This window comes from Eucyclogobius newberryi, unplaced genomic scaffold, assembly GCF_026437365.1.
Source record: "Eucyclogobius newberryi isolate DKJ021-1_F unplaced genomic scaffold, fEucNew1.0.hap1 SCAF_17, whole genome shotgun sequence".
Classification (NCBI taxonomy): Eukaryota; Metazoa; Chordata; class Actinopteri; order Gobiiformes; family Gobiidae; genus Eucyclogobius; species Eucyclogobius newberryi.
In genome coordinates this window covers 33145709-33170474 of record NW_027315801.1, presented here as the reverse complement: position 1 = coordinate 33170474, position 24766 = coordinate 33145709, and the positions used below count along the sequence as shown (strand labels likewise).

At 43.3% G+C, this 24766-nt stretch overlaps 1 long non-coding RNA gene across 1 annotated transcript; it reads left to right on the top strand.

Annotated features, from left to right (window-relative positions):
* The first annotated feature begins 2889 nt into the window (after positions 1-2889).
* LOC140362495 (uncharacterized) lies at positions 2890-18533 on the top strand. The gene is made up of 3 exons (XR_011927105.1): positions 2890-2993; positions 3076-3148; positions 18060-18533. It is a non-coding gene; the product is annotated as an uncharacterized lncRNA (long non-coding RNA).
* The last annotated feature ends 6233 nt before the right edge of the window (positions 18534-24766 follow it).

Here is a 24766-nt window from a genome sequence, read left to right as displayed (position 1 = left end):
TCGGATTAGCGCGCTTTGGGGAGAATTTGCCAACGTAATTCAATAGCGTTGCAATAGTTCCTTTGAGATGCTGTTGCTTCCAGTAAAGTAAAAGGTTGTATTAGTACATGGTGGACATCGTGCTGTCAGCAAAGCCAATTTTGAGCATTCTGTTCCTAAGTAAGACTCCCAAAGCCTTAACCTTAAAAAACACATACTTAGTCTTATCTAACCTCATAACAAAAATCACTATACGCATTTGCACATTCCACAACTAATGAGCAATCATGCAGGTGAAGACTGTATTTTTAAATTATTGTGTGGTGAAGCTAATGAAAGGATATGATTTTGACACATACTGCAGGGTTTCAGATACATCAATACATTATATGGGATGTACAAATGTAAAAGAGACATTTTTTATTCAAATTACCATTGATAACAAGCAATTTTTGTGTAGTTGTTGTTATTGTTGTTGGCAAATAAAGCACATTCCAGGGCCAAGTTACAATTACTGTGAAAATATACTGCAAATATTGAATTGATATGACATCTTATTTAGAGACTGAAAGCTTATGTGACTGACACCATGATCCATATGTGTTGAAATATACCATAATACACCAAATTCACCTACAACAAACTGAAAATCCACTTCATTGTCTTTCTCTCGTTCGTTCTTTCTTCTGTATTCACAGTCTCGTGGAGCAGTTGTTGTGTAGAGATTATACATTGTTGTGCAGAGACTATACATTGTTGTGCAGAGACTATACATTGTTGTGCAGAGACTATACATTGTTGTGCAGAGACTATACATTGTTGTGCAGAGACTATACATTTCATAGCGTGTTACCTTCAAGGACTTCTTACATAACGTGTAGAAACCCTCTCGTGTCTGACACATCTCCAGGTGTGTCAGGCGTGTGTGATGAGAGAGCAGCAGACGTGGTGCGGCGCATGTTAATGTGGGATTAAGATCATATTCTGTGAGCAAAGACAAACTGAGCTCTCATCTCTCCATCTCTGCCTCTCACTCACTTTCTCTGACCTTTAATTATTGATTCTCCATCCTCGTCTCCTCCGCAACCGCTCCCTGTTTTCAGGATTCTGCAGCTGCCCAGTTGCACCCGTTTAATCAGACGGTGGGATGCGAATGGTAAGATATAACCAACCACAGGGATTTCCATATTTATAAGGTGTGATTTTCTGCATCTTTTCAGACCCCGGTAAAACACAAAACCCCCAGACAGATACAGAATCAATGATGCACGACGATCCCAAACAACAACAGCGGCGTTACACTGGGGTGAAAAGAACATATTAATGTAAAAGTTTGATAAATAAGGCTTAATTTTGTTTGTATCCATGGAGATGCTATTGTTTTACCTGGTATGTATTATATGGCATTAGGCTTATCTATCTTTAGAGACAAGCAGAGGGAGTCAACCTTGCTCATAACTATTTTATTTTATTTCATTTTAAAGACGACATTTTGTACTTTTGTCTGTTGTATAGTTCAACTCTACGTCACCCGTGGATCGATACGTCATGTCGTATATTAGACATTTTAAATCAAAGCTCTGTCGAGTTCCGTGTGTCACTCAATGTCAAGAAAAACAAGGAAAGTACATCGTGCATCGTGGGGAATCTGGGAAGAAGCCTTGTCCACAGGAGGATAAAGAGTCAAAATATGCATGAATCACTCTAAATACAACTTTGTGTGGTTAAATGAGAAGTAAAAGTAATCAGAGTATGGCGTTAAAAGCTAAAAAGCGGGTTAAGGTTAGGGAAAAGTTGTCTCATGCACCTTTAACACGTTTGTCATATTAAGATGATTATGTGTTGTCATATTTCTTTCATTTGTTTGCACGCACATTACGACGTGGAAGTGAACAAAAACATTAACATCTTGAACCACCACCATCCGGGCACTGCCACACCTCCATCTTTACCCTGTGTTCCTCACTCTATTTCTCTCCCTTCTCCACTTGGCGCCGCGTTAAAATTGCCAGTGACCAATAGCTGCAGCGTCAGCAGGGGACGGGGGACGGGGGACGGGGGGGGGACCGGGGAATGTAATTCATATCCACTGTCATGCCTGTCTCCCCCCTGCGCCTCACCCTCCACACTCACCCCTCAGAGGAGACAGGCTGCTCTGAGCCCTGCAGCGCACCACCTCCCGGGCATCAATAATCCAGCGCTCATTAAATGCCTCGTGCTGATATTCTTATGCATCTGCACCGCTCTGCCCTGCATTAGAAGAGAGAGAACTGCAATATTTAGCTTTAGACAGATGCGTAAAGATGCATGTTGCAGATACCTGTGATTTGGGGATATTTTCCATCGTAGCAGCAGCAGTGGCAGAAGCTCAGACCGCCGGGACGCTACTGTAAATAGATTGTCATCACACTGTGGGGACGTCTTTAGAGAGACCAGGACGACGCACTCCAGTCTGCTGTGGGCTGAAGACACTAATATATTCCCATTGGTTTCTTTTGCAAACTTATGTGTGGCAAGATTAGTTTAGAAATGAGGGGAAAGAGCAACACTGAATACTTATTCGCCTTGTAATCAAATCAAATTTCACTTAAATGTATTGGAAAACGTGCTGGAATCATCATGAGTTGAATGTGAATTATGAAAAAATTATAGGCAATTATTTACATTTTTGTTACGAGTTTCTAATGCGGAAAAATGCTGTATGCTTTTAAAATGTGTTTATTAATGTAGTGCAGTAAAACTATCAACCAAACCTGCTGCTGTGTCTGCTGTGCTAATGTTAGTCCTGAAGCTAATACAGAAGTGACGTCACTTCTGTATTAGCTTCACTGACTCCCTGCTCCATGTCTCCGGTCAAGTTCAGGGTAATTCTGTCCTGCTATTTGAGGCGACAGTCTCAGGACGGTCCTGGGACAGTCCCGGGACAGTCCTGGGACAGTCCCTGCATGACCAGCTGCTACTCTTTGGATTTGAAACTAATGTACCTGATTTTCACGCAGCAAAACCGGATAAAGGTACAACTGGCTCATTGCTCTCACAAATCCTTTGGCCCATTGTTAATATTCATATGCACAGATTTAAAATAGCTTTTTTCAGATGTCGAAGTGAAACTGGGGTGGACCACCCAAGCACAGCTAATCAGAACGCTGCTTCCAGCTCCTATTTCAAGGTTGGCAAGACATCAAACACTTTATTATTTGATGATTTTTGATGATTTTTGTCAAAAAGTACCGCTTTTACAAAATAGTCTGTAAGGAAAAACACAAAATCTATTAATTTAAAACAACAAAAAGTCAAATATCCCGCTTTGAGGATAAAGTGGTTGAAGGGCAGGTTGATTTTTAACACAAAAACACAATATTTTGCCTGTTACTTCAAGTGTTTTTTGCTGTGGTGCAATCCTTGTTATTTAGCCTTATGTTATGGTTAAATAAAGACAAGCCTATAGATAAGACATCTATAATAAGACCCCCTCAAAAAATAGCCTATTTTTTCTGTTTAAACTAATGTTTGAATCAGTTTGTAAAATATTTCTGTAGCTTGCTCTTTTTACAGTTATTTTTTGTGGTTTTATACCTAACTAAAACATCTACTTAAGATACTCAATTAGAGTCAAAGCATTTGTAAAATCAAATGCCTTAAGATATGATATGCCTGATATGTTCAGTGTCACAATGAGAACAGAAGGTCTTATGTAACAGCGTCCCGGCTGTGCTGTTATTCCTACACATTATTAACACATTGTACAAAGTGTGTAGACGTCATGAGTCACTGTTCTTGTGGGTCCTGATGCTGTCGGGCCCTGATCTTAATCCATGATTCATTTGGACGATTTCATCTGCTGTTACCGTGGCAACAGCGCCTGGAGTCGGACGAGCAGCCCGTCTCAGCACAGCACACCTTCTTTGTGCAAGCGCAACAAGAAAATCCATCATTCATAATTCTCCAAACACATTTGCTCAGCTCTGCCCCACTGTCTGCCATCGCTCTTCATTTGAAGTTTGAAATAGTTTTGCCGTCTTTTCCCAGATTATCAAGCCATTTTGCATTAGCTTTCTGAATGTTTATTAGGCCTTGAGCACCACAAGCTGGCGAGAGGCAAGTTCCATCAGGCCGTGCGGAGCTCAAAGTGTGCACGAATTACACTAGACTCTAAACACTCACTAAGGCACTCGTCCACTCATGCATACTAATGCGGAGAGGTGCGGCGCAGGTGAGGCCCAATCATTGCCGCTATATTTGATAGTGTATTTATTGTACTGTATATGCATTTGATTTGACACAATTGACTTGTTATGTCAGATATCATCAACATACTTTTGCTATAGGCTAATTTGAAATGAAGCGTGGCAGCCTGGAAGACCTAACTCCACCATCTACATCAAGGCCACCTGCTCCCCAGCTCAACCAGCGCACCCAGTCCGGCCTGTCCCTCTGTGAGAGTTCTCCAAGTTTCTACTTTTCCCCATGGAGGTTTTTGTAGTGTTTCCTGGCCGAGAAGGAGGGTCATAGGACAGAAGGAGGATCTACGGACAGAAGGAGGGTCTAAGGACAGAAGGAGGGTCTAAGGACAGAAGGAGGGTCTAAGGACAGAAGGAGGATATAAGGACAGAAGGAGGGTCTAAGGACAGAAGGAGGGTCTAAGGACAGAAGGAGGGTCTAAGGACAGAAGGAGGGTCTAAGGACAGAAGGAGGATATAAGGACAGAAGGAGGGTCTAAGGACAGAAGGAGGATCTAAGGACAGAAGGAGGGTCTAAGGACAGAAGGAGGATCTAAGGACAGAAGGAAGGTCTAAGGACAGAAGGAGGGTCTAAGGACAGAAGGAGGATCTAAGGACAGAAGGAAGGTCTAAGGACAGAAGGAGGATCTAAGGACAGAAGGAAGGTCTAAGGACAGAAGGAGGATCTAAGGACAGAAGGAGGGTCTAAGGACAGAAGGAGGATCTAAGGACAGAAGGAGAGTCTAAGGACAGAAGGAGGGTCTAAGGACAGAAGGAGGATCTAAGGACAGAAGGAGGGTCTAAGGACAGAAGGAAGGTCTAAGGACAGAAGGAGGATCTAAGGACAGAAGGAGGGTCTAAGGACAGAAGAAGGGTCTAAGGACAGAAGGAGAGTCTAAGGACAGAAGGAGGTTCTAAGGACAGAAGGAGGATCTAAGGACAGAAGGAGGGTCTAAGGACAGAAGGAGGATCTAAGGACAGAAGGAAGGTCTAAGGACAGAAGGAGGGTCTAAGGACAGAAGGAGGATCTAAGGACAGAAGGAAGGTCTAAGGACAGAAGGAGGATCTAAGGACAGAAGGAGGGTCTAAGGACAGAAGGAGGGTCTAAGGACAGAAGGAGGATCTAAGGACAGAAGGAGAGTCTAAGGACAGAAGGAGGGTCTAAGCACAGAAGGAGGATCTAAGGACAGAAGGAGGATCTAAGGACAGAAGGAAGGTCTAAGGACAGAAGGAGGGTCTAAAGACAGAAGGAGGATCTAAGGACAGAAGGAAGGTCTAAGGACAGAAGGAGGGTCTAAGGACAGAAGGAGGGTCTAAGGACAGAAGGAGGATCTAAGGACAGAAGGAAGGTCTAAGGACAGAAGGAGGATCTAAGGACAGAAGGAGGGTCTAAGGACAGAAGGAGGGTCTAAGGACAGAAGGAGGGTCTAAGGACAGAAGGAGGATCTAAGGACAGAAGGAGGGTCTAAGGACAGAAGGAGGGTCTAAGGACAGAAGGAGGATCTAAGGACAGAAGGAAGGTCTAAGGACAGAAGGAGGGTCTAAGGACAGAAGGAGGGTCTAAGGACAGAAGGAGGATATAAGGACAGAAGGAGGATCTAAGGACAGAAGGAAGGTCTAAGGACAGAAGGAGGATCTAAGGACAGAAGGAGGGTCTAAGGACAGAAGGAGGGTCTAAGGACAGAAGGAAGGTCTAAGGACAGAAGGAGGGTCTAAGGACAGAAGGAGGGTCTAAGGACAGAAGGAGGATCTAAGGACAGAAGGAGGGTCTAAGGACAGAAGGAGGGTCTAAGGACAGAAGGAGGGTCTAAAGACAGAAGGAGGGTCTAAGGACAGAAGGAGGATCTAAGGACAGAAGGAGGGTCTAAGGACAAAAGGAGGGTCTAAGGACAGAAGGAAGGTCTAAGGACAGAAGGAGGATCTAAGGACAGGAGGAGGGTCTAAGGACAGAAGGAGGGTCTAAGGACAGAAGGAAGATCTAAGGACAGAAGGAGGGTCTAAGGACAGAAGGAGGGTCTAAGGACAGAAGGAGGATCTAAGGACAGAAGGAGGGTCTAAGGACAGAAGGAAGGTCTAAGGACAGAAGGAGGGTCTAAGGACAGAAGGAGGGTCTAAGGACAGAAGGAGGATCTAAGGACAGAAGGAGGGTCTAAGGACAGAAGGAGGGTCTAAGGACAGAAGGAGGGTCTAAGGACAGAAGGAGGATCTAAGGACAGAAGGAGGGTCTAAGGACAGAAGGAGGATCTAAGGACAGAAGGAGGGTCTAAGGACATCGCCCCTCGCACCTGCTCCCCATCTTCAATCAACGCACCCAAGCACCTCCTCTGCTCCCAATCAGCGCACAGCCGGTCCGATTTTAACCCTCACTCAGTCAATAAATCTCCAGAGCGATGGGTTCACCTCAGTGGTATAAAGCTCTAAGACACACACCTCAGAGTGGTATAAAGCTCTAAAGACACACACCTCAGAGTGGTCAAAACTGTGGCTCCGCTATGTCGATGATACTTTTGTAACAATCAAGAAACAAGAGCTGGAAACCTTCTCTGATCACATCAATGCTGTGGACCCACATATTAGGTTTACAAGAGAAGACGCTAAGGAGAATCGCTTGGCCTTTCTTGATTGTTCCACGATCAGAGGAGAGGACGGGAAACTCCAAATAGAAGTATATAGGAAACCTACACAGACGGACCAGTATCTGCTCTTTGGTTCCAACCACCCACTACAGCACAAGCTGGGTGTGATCAGAACCTTACAACACAGAGCTCAAGGTGTGCCCACCAGCTCAGAGGGCAAGAAGAAAGAGGAAAAACATGTCCGTAATGCCCTCTCAGCCTGTGGTTACCCCGCTTGGGCTCTCAACAGAGTGAAGAGAACCAAGAAGCAGGACAAAAGGGAAACTGAACAGAGAAGGAAGGGTGTTTCTATCCCTTATGTGTCTGGCCTCTCGGAAAAACTGCAGAGAATTTTTAGACAACACGAAGTCCCTGTTTATTTTAAACCAGGAAACACTTTAAGACAAAAACTGGTTCACCCTTAGGACAAGTTGCCGACTCAAAAACAGAGCAATGTAGTTTATTCGATCCAATGCAGTGAAGAAAGTTGTAAAGAACGTTACATAGGCGAGACGAAACAGCCTCTACACAAGAGGCTTTATCAGCACAGAAGAAATACTAGTTCAGGTCCACAGAGTGCCGTGCATCTCCATCTTGAAGCCTCTAATCACTCGTTTGAAGACGGTGAGGTGAAGGTTTTAAGCAGGGAGAAAAGATGGTTTGAAAGAGGAGTCAAGGAAGCTATTTTTGTTAAAAAAGAAAGACCTTCTTTAAACAGAAATGGAGGGCTAAGATTCAATCTTCCTGGTATCTATAATGGTATACTTAACCCCTGGAAAGGTAGAGGACCAGGACCAGGACATTCGGATGCTAATCAGGTACTCAGGGTGGTTGAGCCAGGGTCTCACAAAGACAAAGAGGATTCTAATAGCCCATTAAGATTCTGAATAGGCTAGCTCGGTAGATACAAGGGGGGAGTTTCTGTTGAAACAAACAACTCTTTCTACTTCAGGAAGGCTCCGCCCAATGGGCGGGTCTTACCACAGAACAGTATTAATATCGGAGTTCTCGATCTAAATTCTTTTATTGACAATGACTCTTGGATGAGAGTCGAAACGTCTATTTTTTCAAACTGAGTCCAGATGACTACAACTGAAGCTTTTTCTACTATGGAACACGCCTGGACGAATGAGGGATTACACCGACACACCTCAGAGTGGTATAAAGCTCTAAAACACACACCTCAGAGTGGTATAAAGCTCTAAAACACACACCTCAGAGTGGTATAAAGCTCTAAAACACACACCTCAGAGTGGTATAAAGCTCTAAGACACACACCTCAGAGTGGTATAAAGCTCTAAGACACACCTCAGAGTGGTATAAAGTTCTGAAACACACACCTCAGAGTGGTATAAAGCTCTAAAACACACACCTCAGAGTGGTATAAAGCTCTAAAACACACACCTCAGAGTGGTATAAAGCTCTAAAACACACACCTCAGAGTGGTATAAAGCTCTGAAACACACACCTCAGAGTGGTATAAAGCTCTGAAACACACACCTCAGAGTGGTATAAAGCTCTAAAACACACACCTCAGAGTGGTATAAAGCTCTGAAACACACACCTCAGAGTGGTATAAAGCTCTGAAACACACACCTCAGAGTGGTATAAAGCTCTAAAACACACACCTCAGAGTGGTATAAAGCTCTAAAACACACACCTCAGAGTGGTATAAAGCTCTGAAACACACACCTCAGAGTGGTATAAAGCTCTAAAACACACACCTCAGAGTGGTATAAAGCTCTAAAACACACACCTCAGAGTGGTATAAAGCTCTAAAACACACACCTCAGAGTGGTATAAAGCTCTGAAACACACACCTCAGAGTGGTATAAAGCTCTAAAACACACACCTCAGAGTGGTATAAAGCTCTAAAGACACACCTCAGAGTGGTATAAAGCTCTAAAGACACACCTCAGAGTGGTATAAAGCTCTGAAACACACACCTCAGAGTGGTATAAAGCTCTAAAACACACACCTCAGAGTGGTATAAAGCTCTAAAACACACACCTCAGAGTGGTATAAAGCTCTAAAACACACACCTCAGAGTGGTATAAAGCTCTAAAACACACACCTCAGAGTGGTATAAAGCTCTAAAACACACACCTCAGAGTGGTATAAAGCTCTAAAGACACACCTCAGAGTGGTATAAAGCTCTGAAACACACACCTCAGAGTGGTATAAAGCTCTGAAACACACACCTCAGAGTGGTATAAAGCTCTAAAGACACACCTCAGAGTGGTATAAAGCTCTAAAGACACACCTCAGAGTGGTATAAAGCTCTGAAACACACACCTCAGAGTGGTATAAAGCTCTGAAACACACACCTCAGAGTGGTATAAAGCTCTAAAACACACACCTCAGAGTGGTATAAAGCTCTAAAGACACACCTCAGAGTGGTATAAAGCTCTAAAGACACACCTCAGAGTGGTATAAAGCTCTGAAACACACACCTCAGAGTGGTATAAAGCTCTAAAACACACACCTCAGAGTGGTATAAAGCTCTAAAACACACACCTCAGAGTGGTATAAAGCTCTAAAGACACACCTCAGAGTGGTATAAAGCTCTGAAACACACACCTCAGAGTGGTATAAAGCTCTAAGACACACCTCAGAGTGGTATAAAGCTCTGAAACACACACCTCAGAGTGGTATAAAGCTCTAAAACACACACCTCAGAGTGGTATAAAGCTCTAAAGACACACCTCAGAGTGGTATAAAGCTCTGAAACACACACCTCAGAGTGGTATAAAGCTCTAAGACACACCTCAGAGTGGTATAAAGCTCTGAAACACACACCTCAGAGTGGTATAAAGCTCTAAAGACACACACTTGCCCTTAGAAAAGCCCAGATCCCTCCATCATATCTTTATTATCTAAAGAGTGGAAGGACCGAGTTGACTGTGCCTCAAACAGACTATTCTGAATGTGGAGTGTCGTATACACTCAAACATGACAAAAATAATGGAACAAATACTCCCAGCTTTAGTTCACAATGATCAGACAGGATTTATTAACAAACGATAAACACAAGATAACATAAGAAGAGCTTTACAAATAATGAGTCATTTCTGTATATTACACAGAAACAACAAAATAAAGCTGTGATAATAAGTCTGGACGCTGACAAAGCTTTTGACTCTGTTATTTATCTATTCTACCAGATAGAATTGACCTGAGATTGAAGATATGGATTACTAAAGGTATAAAAGTCTTCTACCAGATTTGAAAAGATAATCATATGAAAAGGTTTGATATGTTAAAAGAATCCTTTGAAACTGGACTTTCATAGGTTTTCCCAAATAAGGAGTAATTATAACCAAAAAATTAAACAAAATAACAACCAATTTGTATTAAGGCCTATAAATCAGAACAGGACTAAGATCTGACCTATATGAATGGATTAATAACCTGGACAACTACTCTACTGAATATATCACAAACAAATGGGAAAGAGAAGATCATTTTGTTCTATGAGGAGTGGGAAGTTGTTTGTAAATCCAAGTGGAGAACAATAAAATCACATATTTGGAGGGAATTTTGTTGGAAAAATGTGTCACGTTCATTCATAACACCAAGTGCCCATTCCTCAAGGGAAATGTTGATGGATGCAAATCACTCCCATGTGTTATTGGACTGAAATCAACAAGGAGAAACAGAGTGTAGTTGATGTTACGATCCCTTTAGATTTCAGAACTACATCCTTGGGCCACAGAACCCATGCCATGGACACAATAGATGAAAACCTTTGGAATAAAATGTTGGCAGGAGGAAAAACGGCCATCACAAGGATCTAGTTTTCGCTGAAGAATGATAATTTTTCCTCCGTCAAAGACCTTGAGCTCCAACTGTTCAGTCTCTTGCTGTGTCTGCAGCAACTGTCCCTGAGTTATTTCAAGAAGGAGGTTGTGATAACAGCCCAGATACAACTAAACTGACCATGTGCAGAGTCAAGACTCAGCCATTGGCAAAGTCATTACGGTAGATTGTTTCTGCTGACTCTCCTCCATCAGTGTCAGGTCTGAGCCTCCTGAGGTCCTCTTGTTTTTTAAAGAGCGGAAACGTCTCAAAATTACCTCCTCTTCCAGAAACGCCAGTCTGGGTCTGAGACTGTGTTGCAGTTAGTCCTTCCTGAGTCCATCCGAGCCACTGTCATGCAAAACCTTCATGACAACATGGGATATTAAGGAGTAGAATGCACACACAAAGAAAGTGAAAGCTTCAATCTCCAAGGCCCATGGAGCTAGTCTGGATTTCTTCTCAATAGAACCAGACAGCAAAAATACAAAAGATGCATTAGTGATTACAAATATGCAGTGTTGATTCCCACCAAAGATCAAAAGGCCACTACCGAAGCACAAAGCTTGTGGGAAACTTTTTTGTCCATTACAACTTTCCAAAGCGACTTCACCGTAATCAATGGAGAGATTTGGAGTCACACAACATCAAAGAACTCAGCTCACTGCTTAGTATTCACAAAGTCTGTACAAGTCCTTATCATCCTCAGGGCGATCCTGTTGAACACTACAATTGTACTTCAAGCTTGGTGCTCTCAAAAACACTGAAAAACAGCACTGGCTTGACTATGTAAAACCACTCACTCATGCTATAACTCTACCAAAAATGTAACTAACCCGACGAGTAAAATGTAACTAACCCTACAAGTAAAATGTAACTAACCCAACGAGTAAAATGTAACTAACCCTACGAGTAAAATGTAACTAACCCTATGAGTAAAATGTAACTAACCCTACGAGTAAAATGTAACTAACCCTATGAGTAAAATGTAACTAACCCTACGAGTAAAATGTAACTAACCCTACGAGTAAAATGTAACTAACCCAACGAGTAAAATGTAACTAACCCTACGAGTAAAATGTAACTAACCCTATGAGTAAAATGTAACTAACCCTACGAGTAAAATGTAACTAACCCTATGAGTAAAATGTAACTAACCCTACGAGTAAAATGTAACTCACCCTACGAGTAAAATGTAACTAACCCTACAAGTAAAATGTAACTAACCCTACGAGTAAAATGTAACTAACCCTACGAGTAAAATGTAACTCACCCTATGAGTAAAATGTAACTAACCCTACGAGTAAAATGGAACTAACCCAACGAGTAAAATGTAACTAACCCTACGAGTAAAATGTAACTCACCCTATGAGTAAAATGTAACTAACCCTACGAGTAAAATGTAACTCACCCTATGAGTAAAATGTAACTAACCCTACGAGTAAAATGTAACTCACCCTATGAGTAAAATGTAACTAACCCTACGAGTAAAATGTAACTCACCCTACGAGTAAAATGTAACTAACCCAATGAGTAAAATGTAACTAACCCAACGAGTAAAATGTAACTAACCCTTCGAGTAAAATGTAACTAACCCTATGAGTAAAATGTAACTCACCCTACGAGTAAAATGTAACTAACCCTACGAGTAAAATGTAACTAACCCTACGAGTAAAATGTAACTAACCCTATGAGTAAAATGTAACTAACCCAACGAGTAAAATGTAACTAACCCTACGAGTAAAATGTAACTAACCCAACGAGTAAAATGGAACTAACCCTATGAGTAAAATGTAACTAACCCTACGAGTAAAATGTAACTAACCCTATGAGTAAAATGTAACTAACCCTATGAGTAAAATGTAACTAACCCTACGAGTAAAATGTAACTAACCCTTCGAGTAAAATGTAACTAACCCTATGAGTAAAATGTAACTAACCCTATGAGTAAAATGTAACTAACCCAACGAGTAAAATGTAACTAACCCTATGAGTAAAATGTAACTAACCCTATGAGTAAAATGTAACTAACCCTATGAGTAAAATGTAACTAACCCAACGAGTAAAATGTAACTAACCCTATGAGTAAAATGTAACTAACCCTTCGAGTAAATGACAGTTACTTTGTTTGGTAGACGACCTCGCCCATTGAGACTGCCTATGATCTACTAAAACAAACCTTTGTCTCACTCTCAATATGTCAAACTGTAGTTTGAGCTTAAAATAAAATATGGGGCTCCAAAAATTTGCCCAAATTTCTATTTTAGCAGTGAATCCGATCAAAAAAAGCCTCTCAGACCCATGACAGATGTTTTACGGTTTCAGTTGGAGCGATGACTGAAACCTCCAGTGTTTTCCCAATGAGAGAATCGCAAAATCTCTGAAATTACCACATTTTACACTTTTTACACTCAGCTCAACCGACCTACAATTAGGGGAGAATCATCTTCTGGACTTGGGAATCAGAGGTTATTCAGGTTTTTTATGATTTGCAAAATTTGCCCAAAATTTGAAATATTTTTCCTTCAGCATGGGCAACAAAAAGGTTCTTCCTAAATGTATGAAATCTTTCACAAAATACATTTTTTTCCCATCACAATCAACAAAGAAACCCATCGCAATGACAAAGACCTCCAACATTATCTCCACAGGAAAATCGCCAAATCTCCCATGTTTTTTTGCATGGGACACCGACAATTTAGTTTCCATAGCGATGACAGAAGCCTCCAATGATTGATCTTGCAGTCAGGGTTTGACATATACAGTAACATAGGAACAATGAATCATTATATTTGTTTGTCGTGAAGCCAACTGTTACTGATCTCATGAGCCTGTGTGTGATCTGAACTCTGTTGTGCCACTGGTCAATTTAACTGTTGCATAAGAGCCACTGGTTCATTATTGTTCATCAGCGTCACAATCGACCTGCTCAAACGTTCGGAGAGTGACAGATTGTTCTTTCAGGCTCTGCAGCTTTGGGAACGTCCTCCAATAACGTTTTACTGCCATTGTCAGTGAACAAAATACACAAACACAGGAACTTGCAAATGGGAATGCATCAGAAAACAATTAAATGTACTATTAAGATAAAAAAATAGACTCAAGCATATACCGGTACAATACATTTACAGTTACTGGACCGAACGGGGCAAGTGTGAGAATTCTTCATTTCTAATTGATTGTCTTTTATGGTTGATACAGAATAAAAGTCAACATTCAGAATATATTCAGCGTGGAAAACAAACCTCAAACACCTCAATTCCATTAGATGTGAATTAATTTTCTCCTCGTCATAGTTGACATGAAATTCTTGTTTATTTTTCAGTTTAGAGATTCTGTCTTGTCCCTCTTGTTATATATATTACAAGTTTAGATATTATCCAGGCATTCATAGTCACTGTTGATAGAAAAATGTACCGTAGAAGCTTTTTCACCAGGATTTAATATAAGTTTAGGGTACTGTGCTTCAGAACCAGCACTATATATGAGAATGACATGGTTTTGTATAAGTATCAATCCTGAAGTGAAGTTTGTATTTCATTTTGTGGCATCGGTCAAATCCTCAAACTTTTGACACAAATGTAGCACCAGATCCAAACCGGGTTTATAAAGTGACTAAACTTGGATTATATAAGGTTTAAAATTGGACTTAAACATAATCTCAGTTTTCTGTCCAGGTACAAACCCAAAGGAGACATACACGTGAATAAAATAAATACTTAAAATAAATAAACTTGAACTGTGGAACAGACTGTGCATGAGAAAACTGCCTTATTTTATTCTGATTGTATATTCTGATTCGCTGAGTTGAGTTCCAACCAACTTTATATATATAATAAAGATATTGTGTGGTGCAATTGTTTGGGGTAAACAACCCTCAAACCTGAACGTTCCTCTTCCAGCTGAAGCACTGTCTGTGGAAACATTCTGAAGAGTTTATATTTGTGGTTTATACAGTTTATCGACTCCTGAAGAGATGTCATAAATCCAGCTTTGAACTGGAGAGCTTGAAGTGTGCTCCGTGGATCAATGGCAGACAGATGCTGCTGCGGCGCGAACTCCACTGGGAAACAGCTCATCACCTCAAGCCTTTTTCAAGTCCCAGCGAGCGCTCTCCGTGCTCCTGCAGCAGCCCGAACGGAACAGGATGGAGAAACTGTTTGGTGAATTTGATTACACGCCTTTCATTTATCTACATGTGGCAAAACGTTCCCTGGTGGAGGCTCGACTGCAGCAGAAGTGCAGCGTTTTTGGAGACAGTTGGCTGCACCACCTGGACTGGCGCTGCGCCACCTGGACCAGTGCTGCACCACCTGGACCAGTGGTGGACCGGCGCTGCACCACCTGGACCAGTGGTGGGCCGGCGCTGCACCACCTGGACCAGTGCTGCACCACCTGGACCAGTGGTGGACCGGCGCTGCACCACCTGGACCAGCGCTGCACCACCTGAACCGGCGGCGCACCACCTGGACCAGTGCTGCACCACCTGGACCAGTGCTGCACCACCTGGACCAGTGGTGGGCCGGCGCTGCACCACCTGGACCAGTGCTGCACCACCTGGACCAGTGGTGGACCGGCGCTGCACCACCTGGACCAGCGCTGCACCACCTGAACCGGCGGCGCACCACCTGGACCACCTGAACCGGCGGCGCACCACCTGGACCACCTGGACCGGCACCGCACCACCTGGACCAGTGCTGCTGCTCCATCTCCATAAACACCACCCGAGTCCTCGTCTCACAGCTCAGACCACAGGCTCAGTTATTTTATCACCAATGCAGTCGTTTTACAGATACAGATCATTATAAACTATTGAATTACACTATTTAGAAGGAAAGGTGTAGATCAGTATTGGCCATGTTCATATGTGACGTACAGAATACTCAGGCCCTGGCTTACACATATACCCCTCATTTCATAATCCAGTGCAACTTATGTATGTTTTTGTCTTCTCCATTATCCATTTTTTGGCTGGTGCAACTTATAGTTCGGAAAATATGGCAGTTGTAGAGTAAACTTTAAGGAGCAATGTGCCAGTTTTAATCTTGTTAAAGGGGCACAATGGATGTTTTTTGGCGGAGGGTTTGAAATCTTTCTTTCTTCCTGGAGATGTCGTTTTGCCTGGAATGTTCCACAAAATGGTATTAAAACGTTGTAATCTCCAAAGAGACAAGCTGGCAACTTCCCCAAACCAACTATTTTTTGGCAATAAAAATGCCTGTAATTTAATGAATGAAGTTTAAACACGTTTATACCATATTGTGGAACCCTCCGCCAAATACTTACACAGGCCCCCTTTAATGAGAATCTAACCCACTGAATCTCCCCCAGAAAAAGTAGTGCACCTTTAGTGATATTTTTATGTATAATGCATGGAAGAACTTCATCATTACCACGGCTGTAGAGTGAAAATAAGCATTCATTTTCAACCAGGAAGTGATGTCATAAACGGTCGGCTCACATGTGGATCACAGGTGAATAACATATACACTATAAAGACATCAGCAGACTTCCTGTATTTAGGGTCAAGAAAGATTTGGTTGGTTTGTTTCCGCGGTGACATATTTAATGTTTAATGCAAAAAACAGAGCTTGCAGTATCTTATTGTTTCCCTACGCCCTGTAAAGCCATTTTCTTCTCTCACAGTGGGAGTTTTGTGTGGGTGGAGCAGACGTGTTGAAAAGCATTGTAGGAATCATACGTGCAGTGGACACAAGCGTCTCTTTGAGCAGGTTTTATGTTCCTGAGTGATTTAAAATGATGCACAGATGATGCATTGTCCGGTGGAACTGCTAAAGCGATCGACTCTGGTGAACACATGCCACGCTCGCTGATTTCACTTGTTCACTTTATATTTATGCTTCATGATTATTGAATGCAAGGTTCACTCATCAATGTCAATCAACAAAGAGTTAAACATGGACTAAACACAGGTGAAGGCCCGTGATATCAGGAAAGTGAAGGGTGAGAAAGTGGAAGTAGATGATCTGATGGTTCGCTACTTGGAATGCCACAATATGTGACAATAAATGACCATCTGTATCCATGGAGACAAGCAGGTCATGTTACAGGACAGGTAAGATCTATGGAAACGCAATCTCACTCACAGTAAGAACACATGAGTACTTTTGAGCAACATAAGCAGCATGAATAAAAGTCGAATGCGACGTTTCAGGCAAAGCAATAACATCTCCATGGAGACGAACAGGAGACGAACAGGAGACGAACAGGAGACGAACAGGAGACGAACAGGAGACGAACAGGAGACGAACAGGAGACGAACAGAAGACAAACAGGAGACAAACTCCTGACCGCAACAGGAAACAGGGAGCACTTTTGTCTCGTGCCTGAGGGTGAAACTTTATAATAAAATGTCATATTCACATGTGTTGGGCTGGAGAAATGTCAGTAAACACTATAAAGTATGTGGATTATTGTGTTTATTTAGTTTAGTCTTTTAGAAGTCATGAGACAAACAAAAGGACATAATACCTGGATGAGTCTTCACATATTATAACATGTAAATGGGAGGTAAATGTAAATGTGGTAAAGTTCATGAACCATTGGATCTCAAATCGACAATAAAACCGATGATTTATGTTAAGGTTAAATGTATTCACAAATCAACAAGCTGTTCAATTCTTGTTTGAACTTAACTTGAACTAAGTACGTGTAGTTTGTTTGCTTGCTTGTTTGTTTGTTTGTTTGTTTTGCCTATTCCCAGTACAAAGCTAAAGCATACTAAGTGATGATATAGATATTCTTTATATAAATGCAGAATGTCTGAAATCCTTGGATCCTGTGTCTGTGATTTGAGAGCAGGATGTGGCAGGCTCCACCCACCACTGTGAACTCTGTGCCAGGATTGGTCGGCCTCCTTTTGGTGCCAGGATGTTCAAACATGGGATGTCATTGTGTATAAAGAAATATGTAAATGTAATACTACTTATGTGTCATTATGCCCTGCGCTCATGTCATACGTACAGCTCGTGGAAGAAGATCCTGCAGCTTTAATGTGCATTTTCCTTTAATTTGTTTTTAAATGTCTCTTAATTGTGTAAAGTTTTTTTTTCTTTTTTACGATTTGTGCGTTGTCATATTTTTCACACTTGGAAAATGTTTCTGTCTCAATGTGTTATTGCCTGGTTAAATAAAGGTTAATACATGAAATTAAATAAATAGATGAGTAAGATAAAGAAACATACATTTAATTCTGTGTCCATCTGCTTATTTATTGTGAATTTAAGTAAATCTGCTTGTCTTTTTTGATCAATTCCATTCCATTGTTTGTCTTTCTAACTGTTTCCATTGGTTAAAAGAACATTTTGTGAAGCGACTGGGCCAAATAAAATAATGACACTGAATTATTTTTGAGTTAAATTAACATCAATAAATAGATATTTTCTGTACGTAGAATGGCCTAAACTAAAGCCTCTCTCTTCTGCAGGTCCTCATCACTAATACATGAGGCGCTCCAGAGACAAGAATACACCACTTTAGAGTCTCTTCTGTTTGTCTCGGCCTCATCTGCCGATACGACACGTTTCCACAGAAATGTACAGCTGCTCAGGACGTCTGAAGCTGCAGAGTTTCTTTTTGTGGCAGGAAACAGACGTCACTGGTGTTCGGCTGAGCACGTTTCACTGTGGATCTGAACAGAAAAACATCAAAGTTCTGTTTTGACATTTTGAGACAGCCTTGAGTTCGTTTGCACATTATTATTAACACTGAAGAGACACTATATTATTATCAAGAGCAAGGTAAACCAGAGTCTTAAAAATGGTTAGGGTTGAAACTGGATTATTGTCCTGCACAAACTACTAATACAATTAAATGGAACATAACGGTTACAATATAATCGCAAAGACTAAAATATAATAGTGAGTTTTGAAAGAAAAAGCAATTTCAATGTAAACGCTCAATAAATAAACCTAATTGTAAAGTGTTTTTCTGTCTTGCTGCTTAACTTTTTCCTTCTGACAGTTTGGTTTCATAAAGCTGATGGAGAAATGATCATTTATAACAGAGAAAGACAAACTGAGGATGTCACTGTTTGTTTATGGTGCCAGTAATGGTGAATAATTGTTTTTTATTTCATATTTCTTCACACAATAATTACAATAATCCCAATTGTTGTCAATGATGTATGTTACTATGACCCAACAAATGCTCTTTTTATAAAATTATCCTACCTTAACATGTAATGTAAACACTGTAATTTAAGATGTATAAGGCACATAAACATTGCATTTTAGAGAGACAGGGAACAATCTCAGAGGATCTAGGATTTTTCAGAAAGCAAATGCAAAGACTAAGTTAAAAACCAGATGTATCTCTGTTTGAGGAGTTCATTTATGGAATGGTTTGGATGAAACATGAAAAGACTCAAAAACACCTTTAAAAGAACATTTAAGTCTAATGTAATAGGAACATACAGAGGAATAGAAGGATTGTGAGAATTGTGTGGTAAAAATACATGTGTGCGTGTGTGTGTGTGTGTGTGTGTGTGTGCGTGCGTGTGTGTGTGTGTGTGTGTGCGTGCGTGTGTGTGTATGTGTGTCTGTGTGTGTGTGTGTGTGTGTGTGTGCGTGCGTGTGTGTGTGTGTCTGTGTGTGTGTGTGTGTGTGTGTGTGTGTCTGTGTGTGTGTGTGTGTGTGTGTGTCTGTGTGTGTGTGTGTGTGTCTGTGTGTGTGTGTGTGTGTGTGTGTGTGTGTGCGTGCGTGTGTGTGTGTGTGTGTGCGTGCGTGTGTGTGTGTGTGTGTCTGTGTGTGTGTGTGTGTGTGTGTGTGTGTCTGTGTGTGTGTGTGTGTGTGTCTGTGTGTGTGTGTGTGTGTGTGTGTGTGTGTCTGTGTGTGTCTGTGTGTGTGTGTGTGTGTCTGTGTGTGTGTGTGTGTGTCTGTGTGTGTGTGTGTGTGTGTGTGTGTGTGCGTGCGTGTGTGTGTGTGTGCGTGCGTGTGTGTGTGTGTGTGTCTGTGTGTGTGTGTGTGTGTGTGTGTGTGTCTGTGTGTGTGTGTGTGTGTCTGTGTGTGTGTGTGTGTGTGTGTGTGTGTGTGCGTGCGTGTGTGTGTGTGTCTGTGTGTGTGTGTGTGTGTGTGTGTGTCTGTGTGTGTGTGTGTGTGTGTGTGTGTGTCTGTGTGTGTGTGTGTGTGTGTGTGTGTCTGTGTGTGTGTGTGTGTGTGTGTGTGCAGTAACTGATTGCATGTCTGTGTATGTCTGTATTATTCATGCAGTATAAATGTACATGGTAAAGTGTTGTATGTGTATGTGTATCTGAGACATCATGTTAGATAAAAGACATTCGTTGGCTGATGTGTTGCCATCTTCATGTCATATTTCATGTTAATCGGCTCATTCTTCAGCCTAAAGCCTTTAGATCTGTAAATGTTTTGTTTCTACTGTTTGCACATGATTTCCTAACTAAAAAAAATAGATATAAATAACTACAGTTTGATATCTCTTATGTGAATCTATTTCAGAAAAGGTCTTTAAATAACTTCAAGAATGTCTGTATTAGTATTAGAGCCCGTCGCCTGCCCTGTCCCATCTCCCCTGCCCTGTCCCTTCCCCTCTGCCCTGTCCCGGCTCCTCTGCCCTGTCCCTTCCCCTCTGCCCTGTCCCGTCCCCTCTGCCCTGTCCCGGCTCCTCTGCCCTGTCCCGTCCCCTCTGCCCTGTCCCGGCTACTCCCCTGCCCTGTCCCGTCCCCTCTGCCCTGTCCCTGCTCCTCTGCCCTGTCCCGTCCCCTCTGCCCTGTCCCGGCTACTCCCCTGCCCTGTCCCGTCCCCTCTGCCCTGTCCCGGCTCCTCTGCCCTGTCCCGTCCCCTCTGCCCTGTCCCGGCTACTCCCCTGCCCTGTCCCGTCCCCTCTGCCCTGTCCCGTCCCCTCTGCCCTGTCCCATCTCTTCAGCCCTGTCCCGTCCCCTCTGCCCTGTCCCGGCTCCTCTGCCCTGTCCCGTCCCCTCTGCCCTGTCCCTTCCCCTCCGCCCTGTCCCGGCTCTTCTGCCTTGTCCCGGCTCCTCTGCCTTGTCCCTTCCCCTCTGCCCTGTCCCGGCTCTTCTGCTCTGTCCCGGCTCCTCTGCCCTGTCCCGTCCCCTCTGCCTTGTCCCGTCCCCTCTGCCTTGTCCCGGCTCCCCTGCCCTGTCCCGTCCGCTCTGCCTTGTCCCGGCTCCCCTGCCCTGTCCCATCCCCTCTGCCCTGTCCCGGCTCCTCTGCCCTGTCCCGTCCCCTCTGCCCTGTCCCGGCTACTCCCCTGCCCTGTCCCGGCTCGGCTCCTCTGCCCTGTCCCGTCCCCTCTGCCCTGTCCCGGCTACTCCCCTGCCCTGTCCCGTCCCCTCTGCCCTGTCCCGTCCCCTCTGCCCTGTCCCATCTCTTCAGTCCTGTCCCGTCTCCTCTGCCCTGTCCCGTCCCCTCTGCCCTGTCCCATCTCCTCAGCCCTGTCCCGTCCCCTCTGCCCTGTCCCGTCCCCTCTGCAATGTCCCGTCCCCTCTGCCCTGTCCCGTCCCCTCTGCCCTGTCCCGGCTCCTCTGCCCTGTCCCTTCCCCTCTGCCATGTCCCGGCTCCCCTGCCCTGTCCCGGCTCCCCTGCCCTGTCCCGTCCCCTCTGCCTTGTCCCGGCTCCCCTGCCCTGTCCCGTCCCCTCTGCCTTGTCCCGTCTACCCTGCCCTGTCCCGTCCCCTCTGCCCTGTCCCGTCCCCTCTGCCCTGTTCCGTCCCCTCTGCCCTGTCCCGGCTCCTCTGCCCTGTCCCGTCCCCTCTGCCCTGTTCCGTCCCCTCTGCCCTGTCCCGGCTCCCCTGCCCTGTCCCGGCTCAGATATACTAGTTGAGTCATATGAAGACGTAGGCGGAGCTCTCCTCTGGCTCCTGGTGCTCTTTTTTCTCTGAACGCTCGGGGCCTTTGAAGATTAAAGGTGCAGCGATTTCTTTCATTTTCAGATTTGAGGCGGAGTCGTTCCTGTGGCGCCTAATGAGGGTCACGAGATATGGAGCTCCTTGAAGAGTTTAACGTAAAGCTTTGTCATAATAAGAAACACGTGGAGATTATTGAAAAAAGAAAGAAAGAATTTGCAATAAAGCTGCTTTGCATTTTGGCTGTTTGACTTTTTAATTGTCAGTGACCCCAGTGACTTTTTAATTGTCAGTCATTTTAAGTTAGAGGTCGATATGGCCAATCCAGTGGCAGCAAAATGTGATTGAATAAGGAATACGCCGACTAAATTAGACTATTTTGTTGAAGTTCATGAAATCAAGATTCCAAGAACAGTGGCATTTTATATTCTATTTCCTGTTGATTTTGTCTTTTCACTCTCTAAAGATTGAATGCCATTGTTTTTGTTCAGAAGAAAAAAATTGATTGAATTCAAAATTGTCACAAGTCAACACAAGTGGAAAATATTTTTGCCATAATGCTAGCCCAACAATACACATTTTAGGACCTTTTTTTGATAACCATAGCCACCAGACCATGTAGGTAAATGTACAACTAAGCAATCGATGGACAACCAATTTAACCTACAGAACAGGGACGTTCTTACATAACAGGAACAGCTTTCTCTTTTAGTGGTGCTGATCAAACATGTGAGGTGAAGGCTTTGAGTAACTGGGTGGACATCGGATAATTAGTTCATGGTTCAAAAAGTCTTACAGGAGGGTATTTCATGTGATAAATCGTACAGATACTTTCCAAGCAAACGTTTGGAAACAGCACAAACAATTTGTGTTGTGATGTCGGGGGCATTTGTCAGATACAGTGTGTTCTCAGCATCCGACCAAAAGGCCCTCAGGTGAACCAGCCCCGCCCTCAGGTGAACCAGCCCCGCCTTCAGGTGAACCAGCCCCGCCTTCAGGTGAACCAGCCCCGCCCTCAGGTGAACCAGCCCCGCCTTCAGGTGAACCAGCCCCGCCTTCAGGTGAACCAGCCCCGCCCTCAGGTGAACCAGCCCCGCCTTCAGGGGAACCAGCCCCGCCTTCAGGTGAACCAGCCCCGCCCTCAGGTGAACCAGCCCCGCCTTCAGGGGAACCAGCCCCGCCTTCAGGTGAACCAGCCCCGCCCTCAGGTGAACCAGCCCCGCCTTCAGGTGAACCAGCCCCGCCCTCAGGTGAACCAGCCCCGCCCTCAGGTGAACCAGCCCCGCCTTCAGGTGAACCAGCCCCGCCTTCAGGTGAACCAGCCCCACCCTCAGGTGAACCAGCCCCGCCTTCAGGTGAACCAGCCCCGCCTTCAGGTGAACCAGCCCCGCCCTCAGATGAACCAGCCCCGCCCTCAGGTGAACCATCCCCGCCTTCAGGTGAACCAGCTCCGCCCTCAGGTGAGCCAGCCCCGCCCTCAGGTGAACCAGCCCCGCCCTCAGGTGAACCAGCCCCGCCCTCAGGTGAACCAGCCCCGCCCTCAGAGAAATGTCCCAAACTGCTCAACATGTTGTGTGAAGGAGAGGTTCCACAGGTCTTTCATTCTGCTGCTGTCAAGACTTTATAACAAATACTGCCCTGAACAATGTGCAATACTGACTTAACCATGTGCAATACCGTCATATTCATGTGCAATACTGACTTAACCATGTGCAATACCGTCATATTCATGTGCAATACTGACTTAACCATGTGCAATACCGTCATATTCATGTGCAATACTGACTTAACCATGTGCAATACCGTCATATTCATGTGCAATACTGACTTAACCATGTGCAATACTGACTTAACCATGTGCAATACTGTCATATTCATGTGCATATAACCGATGTAAATAAGAGTGTTTTGTTTTCTTTATTTACTTACCATTAGTATTATTTAGTCTTATGCTAGCTATTTTTACTTTACTTTATTTTCTTATTATTTTATTTTGATCTTTATATTTTCATTTATTTATTTCCCTTTATTTATCCATTCCCTATTAAGATATGAGAGGAGTTTAGTTAATAAGAGTTTTATGTTTTGTTTATAAGTTATCTGTCCTTTTCCTCTGTATCTACTGCGGTGCAACACCAAAATTTACCCATGTGTGAACAATAAAGGAATAAATTATCTTATCTTATGTACATGAAATCAGCAAAAATATCCTGCACTCTTAATGGTTTAACAAATGAACATAACCGAGTTGCCACTGCCTTAACCTGCAAATAAAGGACACATTCCATTAGCATCAGTGAGGCTATTTTCAATCCAGAACAGAAAGATATGCATTTTTAGATAGAGAAATAAATATACACACTGTCCCTTTTGAAAGAATGTTCTATTGGAGAAACGTCTGTGTGAGAGCGCGAACGAGAGAACAAATGACCACAACATTCTCAGTGTAATCAGCCTCTCGTTCAGATTCAAATATGCACTCGTAGATTCAAGAATCATCCGAGCTTCAGTGGTTCACACATTAGCGCATCATGTCACAGAACTGTGAAGAAACAAAGCAGACGTAATCACGCTTCATTCTTTGTCATCTTGCCCATTATATGAAAAGAAGGCACACGCAGGCTAAAATAAAACCCTTAAATTGTGTGTTTTCAGTTTGTGCTGAAGCTATCAAAACAAAAGAACTGATTTGAATATTGTTCTCAAAAATAAACGGAGCAATATGTATTTAGTCACAGCCGGTGCCGTCTCCAGTGCTTTATATTGTTAAATGGCAGGTCTCCAGTGCTTTATATTGTTAAATGACAGGTCTCCAGTGCTTTATATTGTTAAATGGCCGGTCTCCAGTGCTTTATATTGTTAAATGACAGGTCTGCGGTGAAGTTTGTGCAACGTGGAAAGAGATGATCATTAGCAGAACACCAGGGACTCACCAGACATATGCTCTACACGACAGCAGCAGAGGAAGGCTTTATTAAGAGGTCACTGTCACTACCGTCTGCGTCAGGACAGTAAGAGATAATTAAATATGACACATGTTCGTCTGTTTATTTGCGTTTAGCTCAGGGTCAACCACCACCACCACCACCACCACAGTCATTCAGGCCAGAGATGTGTGTAAAGTGTCACGTGCGATCACAAAACAACAGCACTTAAGGTTTACAGGTGAGATGAGCATTTTTCCTCATTCAAAACGTACAGTATTGGAATTATTGTCAATTAAAATGCCATTAAAAATAACCTCCATCTTTTAGTGGCGCGTGGTTATCGCTGCAATGCAATAATCACCATCAAACAATAATAAACAACAACAGT